This window comes from Hyposmocoma kahamanoa, unplaced genomic scaffold, assembly GCF_003589595.1.
Source record: "Hyposmocoma kahamanoa isolate Upper Pololo Valley unplaced genomic scaffold, ASM358959v1 66, whole genome shotgun sequence".
NCBI classification, from domain to species: domain Eukaryota; kingdom Metazoa; phylum Arthropoda; class Insecta; order Lepidoptera; family Cosmopterigidae; genus Hyposmocoma; species Hyposmocoma kahamanoa.
The window spans coordinates 592746-603530 of NW_020653854.1; positions in this window are offsets into that span (position 1 = coordinate 592746).

Genomic DNA, 10785 nt, shown 5'->3' on the forward strand with positions numbered 1-10785 from the left:
GATAGTCTCGGTCAGGATATCCTAGTTAGAATTTGATAATATAAGTGATATCACTATATTTTTCGTTATTTATTTAACGAAATTGATGACATGAATATTTAATAAAGAAATTGAGTGTAAAGCAATTTCCTGTAGGGGTAGAGCTCCACGAGAATGAAAGTAATACCCACATTCTACGATTCTCTTTCACCGTCAAGTAAGTAATCATGAAAAAGAAAACCCAGTATTTACTCATTTTAGTTTTTTATTTAAGCATAATAATTATTTATCAATTGACGTGAATTAAACATAAGACAGTATAGAATAAAATACTTTGAACACTAGAATCAAAATGGGTAGGTTGACTATCTGACTCCGAAACGATTGCATCTAAGATCAACTGTTTTTAACCGACTTCAAAAAAGGAGGAGGTTCTCAATTCGATGTTATTTTCTTTGTGTGTTTGTTACGTGATTACTCCGGCATTTGCGAACCGGTTTTGATGACTATTTTTTGTTGGAAGGAACAAATCCGGTTTCGAGCAGTTTCCGGTAACCGATTTTAATAAAACTTGGCAAATAGATGTAATTCCACAAACCGTTGAGGTGGTTTTTTTTATAAAAAGTTTATAATTATTCTTTTAATGTGTCAGCGGTACCAACTTTAACTTGATCAAATTTGATAATCATTGTAAGCAGCAAATATCTGACATTTCTTTTCATTGTTTTTCCGATGGTTTTTCCCATTAAAAGGCAAAAATTAAAACTTAAAGAGCTTATAATTACGAATTTTCAAAGTAAATTTGACAGAAATTTGTTATTACCATACAGAAAAAATGTTATGTGCTAGCTTTCGTTGGCCAGATTATCGACGCTTCGCCGGCTGCTGTAACGTCGTTGCCGCTTCTCTCGCTCATTCGTGCATCTTAAAAACAAGTATCAACCCTTATTATATAAATATGTATTAAATTAATTTTAGATGTGCTATCATTACTTTTGGTATGAAATAATACTATTATGAGTACTTTTCTTCTTTTAGTGGGTTCTGGCAATGTGATAGCAAGTCACCCAACCCAATACGGGGAGTATTGGGTTGGGTTCGCTGTCTCGTCGTCGAATCTAAATTTGACTCTGGGATTATATTTATCCCAACGAATATATTAGCGTATACCTAAAATGTTTGTATAATATATTGGATTGAACGTTGTTACATCAATATATCGGGTTATATATGTATCGGATTTTCAGTTCGTTACGATTAAATCAAACATCGAGCGCCGTTCATCCTCAAACTCACAGCCTTCGGAGTTGAATAGCACCCTTCACTCCGGCCGGTTGGCAACCTGCTGCTCCCATTGCGAACGCTCTATATTGCCCATTTTCATGTGACGCTTCAGCACATCTTTGTATTTAAAGAGTTGTTCGCCACGCTTACGCTTGCCGTCCTCAAATTTAGAGTAAAATATGTGCTTTGCCAACAAAGAAAAAAAGACGGCATGTGTGAGGCGTTTTGCCTGGCTTTTGGACTGACCAACACAGACCAAAGGATTGTGGTTCCATGTTTCTTTGTTTAATTAATTATGTCACATGCCGTGAACGACTTATCCAGACTTTTTCATTAAGGGAACCACGGGACCCTTTATAATATTTTTTCACGCAAAATAAAATTAGCAAACTAAAATGAAGCATAAGAGATTCAATTAAACGGCGGAAGTTTTAACGAAGTCCACCTGCTCCGGCGGCACACAATTGCCGCGTGCTCCTCGGGGTGCTCCGGTTCCCCGCCGGCGGATTCCTCCTCGCTCTACTTCACAAACTTCTTGTCGTGAAAGTCGCCATAACTCTATTATAATCTGTCGTCAAAACCAAGCGTAAAGACTTACGACACTTTGTCTGTCGTTAATGTCTGACGAATACTCCGCTGTAATTAATAGCTTCTCAAAATCAGAAATCTCATTAAGATGTTTGCATTGTTAGTGAATGTTAATTTCTCAGTGTTTATATAAACATTCTCTAATAAGTAGACTTGTTCCGTGTTTAAGATGATAAGCATTAATTTAGTTTTAAGACCATGGTGTTCAAATGAATTATTATTATTTTTTAATTAAATGGGACTGCCTTTGTGGACGCACGGTTACCATCCTGGACTGCCACGCAGAGGTCCCAGGGGCCGGAAGAATTTTTTTTTTATTATTTAGTTTGGGTGTTATTTGTGGTTGTCTATGTGTGTGTCCATGGCACCCGCGACACAGGATTTCCCTAGTGCGGGGTTATGTTGACTGTGTGCGTTATTATTATTATTATTATTACTACAATCTGTCATATTTATAACAATAATATTTCTGTGCCAATTTCTCCTATTCGTCAACTCAAAGTCCGAATCTTCTCAATTTTTTTTTGTCTCTTCGTATAAGGGATATGTAAAGACCAGCGAGAAAAGTCATAAGTTCTGCATAATTTTATGAATTGTAGTGGAATGTAAGAGTAAAAAGTTTTAGACTCTAAAACGGTTGTAGTGAAATTGATTTTTAATGTTACACCACTAATATCTAAGACTAAAATAGTCAATTCTGAATGGTATTAGCGAAAACAAATGATTGTGTGTTTCACACGTACGACTGTCGTTTATTACGTTCGTATAATAAATAGCAGAGATAAAGGCATCTAAGGGTTATTGTAGTCACATTTATATATCTTAATAAAAGTTTTGACTCTCGTTTTCAAACCTACTGAACTCACAAGTACATTGCAAAGTAATGAAGTAAAGCCTGTTGTACTATGCATAATAGAGCTATGAAATTTATTCGAGGGCACTACCTAGAACACTCGGACTGTAACTGTAACGTCTCTTAATTGGACGTTCGATTTCTAAGTGTGTTGAACTCGGAGTCTAAATTACTTTCCATAAAATGTAAGGCAGACTCAATGAAAGTTCGAAGGTGACTCCTTAAGCCCTCTTGAAAAATATTTAACCAGTTCTTTAGACAAAAAAAGTTCTTTAGACGGAAAGTTCATTGGTTGACTTCGTTGATCCAGAGATCAAAGGAAACCCTCCGGGGAAACGTCTCGACTTTATATAAACACTGTTTGTGTATCATAAAATCGTATTTATTATCTCTGTCAATATTTTTGTTAAAGTCTTCAACTTTGCAGAGAGGTATTTGCTTCATTGGTGCGAATCGCGACCAACAGTATTCAATATTAACAACAGTATTCAATATTAATATAGTTTCCAGTTTTATTGGAAAATTTGGTGTTTTAAAGCAGCCTTGACCGTAAACAAATTGAAGACGTATTGACACGAATGTCATAATAAAATTATTTAGATATTTTCAACTATCTGCGATTTTTAGCTTTTATCGTAAAAAAAGACAAAAAAAATACCAAAAAGGATTACAGTGGATCTTCCGCCTGCTCCGCCCGCTCAACTCAACAATATTTTAACAATATTTTGTTATCGTATCATATTTATTTTCCGTACTTGCTTTTTCCAATATAATGAATGAACTTTTTTCATCAAAAAAGTTGTAACAATCATCAAAACGTGGTTCTAACTTCCAAAGTAATAAAATACTGTCTCTTGGAAAGTAGATTCCTTGTCCGATATTGTTCCTCATTAACAGGAAAGATACTGAAGTGTTAACAAAATAAAAGCAAAAGCAATACGGAAATACAATAAACAACAAAGAGATTGATCACCTTTTTCAGATGTGAGGGTATGGGATTGGTCTGATAGAAGATAAATGGTAAGATTATGTAAAATGAAACATTGGAACTCTTAGGTATGTGGTAAAAATGTGAGTAAACTACCAATCACTTAAGGTATGTTAGGATTAATTATTTATTTTAATTATTATAACTTCTGAACCAATATTCAAGGTTCTCCAGTTTTCGTCCAGTCACGTAACGGGATTACTGCTAACACCGCCTTGACTCTATGATGAGTTGGGAATGTTAATTAATGCACTGGGCTCCAATTACATGGACTACCTTTAATTGAAATTGACCCTCTATTCACTTTTCATTCGGCTTACCGGCTCCATTACTGATGATCTTGATGCCGCTGACGTTCCGTGGTTTAATTAACGGCAGAATCAAATTAGAAAATGTCTCCACTAATTTACTTGGACGTTGACTAGGTGTGATTGTCCGTCAGATTGACACATTTGGTTTTTGGTATGTGAAATCGTTTTATGATATTCTAGAAGACGATGACTCATAACAACGAACGGCATTAAAAACAAGCGCAATAAGTAACGTGCTCGTTTGTTAAACGGAAATTTGTTTGTTTTTGAACTCGAATTGGTTTCAATATTTGCATTCTGAAATTCCATCGTACCTACATAAAACGAAACTTCTTGTCACTGGCATCGTACCACTGCGTAGCACTTTACGTAATAAGAATAAAAATGCTCCACTAATAAAAATGACTATTAATAAAAATAGCTCTCCAGGAATATCGTCACGCTCGTCTTAAATTAAAAAGAAAAAGAGACTACGACAACTTTTTGACGTTTTTTTTTTTTAAATACTGGAATTTTCGGAATGAAATTGTGATTAATAATCTAGACAATAATAGGCCCTCGACAACAGGAAAGCCTAATCTAAAGTATAATAAGAATGAAATGATAATCTTACTTGGCGTACATGAAGAGCACAATTATGTTCCCCCAGCAGCCGACGGTTGCGAATAACAAATAACAACCGCCCAAGGTCTTCTGCAAAGTCTCACTAGGGGGAGGGAACTGCAGCCAGTGCTCATTCATCAGGTTCAGGTAATCATCTGTGAAGAGTCCGTATTCATGCCATCGTTCCACTGGCCACTGGCTTTTGAATGTCGTGAACATCTCTAGTCTCTTCTTAGCCATTTCTAATTCCGCGCTCGATGTAGCATTTTCCGTTTCGTTTTGCTTCAATATCCCGCTCTCCGCACTGTTGTTTGTTTCTCGTTTTGCTCTAGACTGCAATGCGTCCTCTTCCCAGTCATGCAGCATCCAATGCTCCCCGATGTTATTTGCAATTTCAACCGTGTTTGATTCTTTATATCGATTTGAAAAATTACTTGCGAGGGCGCCGCTGCACAGGAAGCTGAACGAAGAGGCGGACGCGACCAAAAAGAAAACGAAATTCATTTTCTTTTGTATTCATGAGACGTGTACGCCGACTGGGTTCTTGCAAAGTTTTACGAGGACCAATCACGGTCAGCTGCTCCATGACTTCGAATCGCCGATGACTATGCCCCAGGGATCGCTTCTAGTCTATGCCTTTATTTTTAAGTGGATTGAAGTGGCTGCTTTTAGCGAAATCCAGTGGCGGGCTATCGGTCTTTAATAAAGCCACTTATACCGTTGATTGATTGGACCTCGTAATTTATTGGAGCAATTTGTTCGAAGGAGGTACTTATTAATTCTTCTAAAGTGTAATAAGAACTAGAACTACTTTAGGAAACTTTTGCAGGTACGCAAAGGAAAAACAAAACAAAAAACAAAGAATTGAATATAGTGCGGAATGTGACTGCGATTATTAAAGGTAACAAGAAAATCCCTAGTTAAGCTTTGTGGCTACGAGGGTTGGTGGGTGTCGGCGGAGGGCAAGGGCGGAGGGGCTATGAATCTTTTATCTTATTCGCTAAATAAGAGAAATATGATTCTCACCTTAATGGCTGGGGGACATAACAATTGTTTTGCAGCATAACGGCTGCCAACAGTGGGAGGGCAGCTGCCAACTACGACAATTAAAGTAGCAGTTGACATTCTTAAGAAAATATATGATTTTTTTGTATCTGAAATAACTTGATCTTTAGTAGTAACCGCAAAAGCTTATTTGAGGGTTTAATTGACTTAAAGGTAAAACAAATATACGATTGGTTAACTTTTCTCGACGAATTTATATAATTTGCACAATTTTTTGAATATTTTTATGTGATGGCACCTTTGTTTACATTTTTGATCGCGAAATTACAGACGTTTTAAAAATTGGGGATTACGATAGTGACCTGTTTATTTCCTTAATAAAAAGTGAAGTGATCGTTTGGAATCATAAACGTTCTGAATACAGTGATCAATTACATGTGCCATGTTCCATTTCGACATCAACAAATACATTGAGCTCCTGATATTGGCGCGCGGCGATAACTCTTTGGACTGAATGCAGTCGGTTTTGACTGCATGTTGTACATCTTAAATTCATGCATCCAGTTCGTCTAGTAGCAGCCTTATGGTTAAATCAGATCACGGATGCCACAGCATTTACAAACCGGTCTTATTATTATTATTTGTAATAAACTAAAACGCAAAATTGGAATTCGATTCAGTGTGTCCGGTTGTTTGAGGTTAAGTAATTAATTACAAACCACGTAACGATTGGACCCTCGTATCCGATGTCACAACAGCAAACCATTTGCAGCGGGAAACAATTTTAAGGGAGTTTACACTGAGGAAAGCTACCTACTGTTCAATAAGTATTTGCTAACTGTAACATTTCTTATGTACACGTACCTAATTGCAAAATGGCCACCGTATTGCTATTCAAATATATTGACACAAAAGAATTCCTGTTGACTAATCGTAACTAGATATTAGTGATTATTAAAAGTTCCAAAATATTTTTATTTCATTAAGCGTGTTGCACTTATTATCGTCACATTGCGTGTACTCTACTGCTCATTCGAAGGCATGTTCTCTTGAGATAAATCAATAAGGAAACTCTGGAGATTGCTTTTCAAACTAAATAGACAATGTTTATATTTATCATTTACAATATTTATTCCAAATATCATAGATAGAAATAATTTGAATGAGCTTAACGCGTACTACGCAGACATTGTATATATATCCTTTAGTATAAGTGTGCGTACAGATCTGGCGAATGGCTACAAATGCGCCTGTTTGCCTGTTGACTCGCGGGCTGCTTACGAGCTTTACGTTGTGCGATCTGTTCGCGTGCCGTTCGCGCCACTCGCGCGTCACATATAATAGGGGTTAAAGTATGAAATTGCCGATTTGTACTGAAAATCTAAATTACTTATTTTTTAAATTTTTAACAAATTTATTTAATCAAAATAGTTGCCATTATTATCTATACATTGCTGCCATCTAATGGGAAGGTTATTAATGCCTTTGCGATAGAACTCCGACGATCTAGACTGCACAAACTGTGTGAAAGCATTTTGTACTGCCTCCTGGGAAGAAAACTTCTTGTCACGTAGATAATTGTCCAAATCACGAAAAAAATGGTAGTCCGTTGGAGCAAGGTCTGGTGAATACGGAGGATGACGAATGGTTTCTAACTGCAGTTCCTGAAGGGTCAAAATGGTTTCTCGTGCTGTGTGAGGTCTCGCGTTGTCGTGGAGCAATAATGGTGAAGATCGATTCATGAGTCGGGGCTGTTTTACTGCTAGTTTTGTCAACATGGTTCGGAGTTCGGCACAATAGACATCTGCCGTTATTGCTTGACCAGATCGGAGAAAACTATAGTGAATAACTGCTGAGACCACCAAACAGTTACCATTACCTTTTTATTGGTAAGTTTTGCTTTAGGACACTGTTGTGGCATTTGACCTGGGGTCAGCCATTGCATTTTTCTTTTCCGGTTATCATAAAGAATCCACTTTTCATCACATGTTACAATTCGATCCAATATTCCTTCATTTCTGTACCGGTTCAACAAGGCAACACAAGTTTCAACACGCGTTTCTTTCTGCATATCAGTCAATCATGAGGCACCCATTTTTCGTATTTTTTTATTTTATTGATTTGACGCAAGTGAGTCAATATTGTGGGTAAGGTAACGTTAAACCATGCCGCTAATTCCTGGGTAGTTTGACTAGGATCGGCTTCCACTATCTCTCTTAATTCATCGTTATTCACCTGTGTGGGCGGTCTTCCTCGTGTCTCGTTCTTTAAGTCGAAATTTCCATCACGAAAGCGTTTAAACCAAAATCGCACGGTGCGTTCATTAGTTGAACCCTGTTTCTGCCGCGTTAGTTCCGCGTCGGAACTCGTATTCAAAAATCACTCGAATTTTCGCAGTATCCATATTTCTTGTCTAAATTGAATAACAAAAACAATTGAAAGTCGATATTCAAATGTTTCAAATTTAAAAAAAAAAATCACAGAAACCATTTGAAAAAAGTTTCATTCGAAAACCTCAAACCATGAAGATTCTATGAAAATTCAAAGAACCTATTGCAATAAAACGGCAATTTCATACTTTAACCCCTAATATTAACATGTATTTAATAGCACGCATGCAGCACGCGTGCAGCGTGAGTGCAGTATGCAAGAAACGCGCGCGCGGCGCACATACAGCGCGTTAAAGATGTTTTCGCTTGTAGGTACTGTTGTTCTGTACGCACTATTAAAGTTTTTGTTTTTTCAATTCAATTACCGATTTGTACCGACAAACAATACAGTTATGAAAACTGTATAAAAGTTTTATTCCTCTAGCAGAGAACAAAAAAGTAGAGAGAACGGACACTCTCCGCCTCTCGCTAGCTTTAGATACCGCACCCCGTACATTGACGGTCAGATTGACTGATCGACAACAAGGCTGTCGGCGAGCCGTTTTCGCGATTAGACGGCTTTGATATTTGAATATAGTTTTCATATTCATTACAAAACTTGTACGTTAATTTATAACATCGTTTTACGTTACTATTTATAATGTTTGTAAATTGTGCTGTGTACGGCTGTTTGTCATCATCTAAACGGAATAAAGAGAGGAGTTTCTTTCATTTTCTGAAAGATGAAAAGAAGAAGAAAAAGTTTATGTCTGAGACTCATTCAATATTGTTTTCTTTTTTTTAGTGCAGAGTAATATGTAATACAGATTTCTTTATTGTGTCAATATAATGAGACGCCATAGCTTCGTGAGCTAGTAGACAAAGGTTCTCGAATTTTCAATTTGTATCGCCGATAAATATTAAGTAGTGAATATACCTAATTATTAACTAGGTAATAATGAACTTGGACAAGTAATTTCAAATACCTTGGTTACCTTATATAAAAGTACCTGTCCAAAATACAACATTTTACGTGCTTTTAATATATTTTTTAATGAAATCTTCAATATTATTCTAGTTAGTGAATTAATGAAATATATAATGTTAAGTATATCGACACAAATATCTAATTAACATGTGTAATTATTACGATTCTATTAATGGAATTAAAGATAACAGATTTGCTTAAGAGTGTTTGCTATGTGGCCGCTGCCACGTAACGTAATTGTACCAGAAAGTGATGGGTAACCTTACCACTTCATGCATACATTTGCGCGTGTGCAGATAGCGCCTTACTGTATGTAGTAGTAGTAGGTAAGTAGGTAGGTAAATAACTTTCGACTGTTGTATGGAGTGCCCGGGGTGTGCCTCTAGTTTTGAACACGATCTCAGCAAGACGGCGGCCTTCAGCAGCAATACACTGATGTAGTCGGTTTCTAAAGATTTCTGTTACTTTTCGGCACATCTCAAGCGCATATCGCTAATTTCCTCGGTAATTCGGGTCTTGAGGTCTTCTGCGGTGTGGGGGTGATGTGCAAAAACTTTATCCGTCAAAAACAGCCACTTTATTTTTGTTCATGGTATTAATGTTATGTTTATTAACTCAACTGTATGTTGTATAATATAATATTACATAATTGTATTAATTAATATTGCTAATGTTGAATTTGCAGGACAAAGGGTGTACGTTGCGAAGCCGAAAAGGAAAACGTGCTTTGTTTCTCCCAGCCAACATTTTCAGCTAAATATATGTTGTCGCATCTATCGTGAAAGCTGACATCTTTGCTCACGACTTGCAAGGTCGTTTGTATCTGACATTCGTTGCAATTCAAATACATTTTAGTAATACGTTACATCTCTTGTCGCATCGTTCAATGCGTAGGAAATAAATGTCAAGAAATAATATTATTGTTGGTAGAGGAAAGCTTTCAGAATTACAAAAGAAGTTATTTTTCTTTGTTTATATTTAAAGAGCTTCTAAATATTGCTATAATATATTTATATATATACATACATATACTTTACGCCATCCCATTGGGGTGGGCAGAAATAAGAACCTTCCATTTATACTATGGTGTTGAGAAAAATCTCTCGCTGCACTAACACGTGTCCCGTCATCAGTGCTTTCGTACATGCCCATCGGTTAAGGGCACGGAAGATATTTATGTGGTCTGTGGTTAAGGATATTCATGTAGCCTTTCTTTAGAACGTACTCGATTTGGTCGTAATATTTTCGTCTTGGTCCATACTTACAAACTTGCCTGCTCGCCTTACAAAATCTGTTGCGTCAACCTTCCATTCATTCTCTACATTTCTGAACCATCTATTGCATATACTTCGGGAATAGATACGACTAGAAATGTACATGATTGTCCTACATACTATATGTATATATATAAAATATAACTTACATTTGTCTAGAAGTACGTTAAGTGCTTAACAAGAATATATTGGTACATACAGCTAAAGAACTTTTAAGCATGCCATTCGTATAAAGGATCGCTTAATCCACTTGCGTGACAAGATATGCGTGTCTCACTTAGCAAAGTAATCCAATGTAAATTGTTCTTCAGTTCCGCCCTGTAGGCCATACGCATTATATTTACCGAGGCATCGTTTAGTTGATTGTTTTTTTATATACACGCGTCCTTAAATGCTACATATTGCTTAGTAAGTAACTTTGGTGATGTACAATTTGAAACATAGAATGTTGTTTATCAATCTTGTACTAAATTCAGTTTAAATTCTTAAATATTGATCTTATAATAGTAATAATACTGTGCTTGATAACCACATCGAATACCT